Below are 1,270 nucleotides of genomic sequence, written 5' to 3'. Positions count from 1 at the left end.
CTTTTTTTTTTTTTTTACCGACCTTACACACGAACTAGAGAACGCCCATTGTACGGACGCACTTGCCTGAATACTTAATCATCACAAACGTAATTGCTAGGGCCCACTTCCACTTCCACGAAAACCCTTGTCGTGTTTTGTATCCTGTTCTCCTTTCTTTAATATATTATCTTAATTTACAGGGTAGATTATAATTATCTTTCTATACAATATCAACCAAAATGTGTCTATTTCAAAGATGGTACTGCAGATTCATTCTTCGACATTCTTTTGTTTTAGTAAGGTTTAAAGGCGCTCGCAACAGCATAAGGTTTCTGTTCCTAATCTGTTTCTCAAGTTTATAATGTTTTCTAGGACAGAGGACTATGCACATTGTTAATTAACTGCGCGCAAGAGAAAGGTTGTGTGTAAAAAACGCCTCCCTCTCGAGATCGTGTCCAGCCAAGAGGATGTCAAAGGTATAGCAAAGTTACTGGCGACAGAATTGAGAAAAAATTAGCAGCACACGCGAGAAGGAGAAAAAGAAATGTTTAACTTACTCCCTCTCTCACTGTCTCTCCCCCCCCCTCCCCACCCCTTTCTCTCTCTCTCTCTCTCTCTCTCTCCTCTCTCTCTCCCCCCCCCCCTCTCTCTCTTTCTCTTAAACCACAGTTGCGCACAGAAATGAATACCTCATATTTATCAGGCATTTTATCTTTATGCAAGCCTACATCTGCGGTCATGTAACAGGAGCGCCACTGTATCTTCCCCTGCCAAAACACAGCACACAGTGTACTGTGGGGCATGCACAGCGTAACGTTATTGCAATATAAAACATACACAATTTGGGATCAAGATAAATGACGGATTTAGATTGACGTAGAGGTTGATGACCCTCAGACGAGGATTGTTTTGATACTGCTGAAGCTGTTGTTGATGATGTTGTTGTTGTTTACGACGACAACGACGACGACGACGATGATGATGATGATGATGATGATGATGATGATGATGATGATGATGATGATGATGATGATGATGATGATGGTGGTGGAGGTGATGATGAGGATGATGATGACGATGATGATGATGATGGTGGTGATGATGATGATGATGTATACAATGATGATGATGATGATCATGAACATGATGACGACGACGACGACGATGATGACGACGACTTTACTGACAATTAAAAGACCAAGCAGGCTGTACTGTAAACTATCCTAACGACAAATACCGATAAGCAGAATGTACGGCATACAGAACGTAAGAGTGCGAAAGATTAGAA

Source organism: Aplysia californica, unplaced genomic scaffold, assembly GCF_000002075.1.
Source record: "Aplysia californica isolate F4 #8 unplaced genomic scaffold, AplCal3.0 scaffold00647, whole genome shotgun sequence".
In the NCBI taxonomy this organism is placed as follows: domain Eukaryota; kingdom Metazoa; phylum Mollusca; class Gastropoda; order Aplysiida; family Aplysiidae; genus Aplysia; species Aplysia californica.
The sequence above is the reverse complement of the archived record's forward strand: the minus strand, read 5'-3'. Positions refer to the sequence as shown.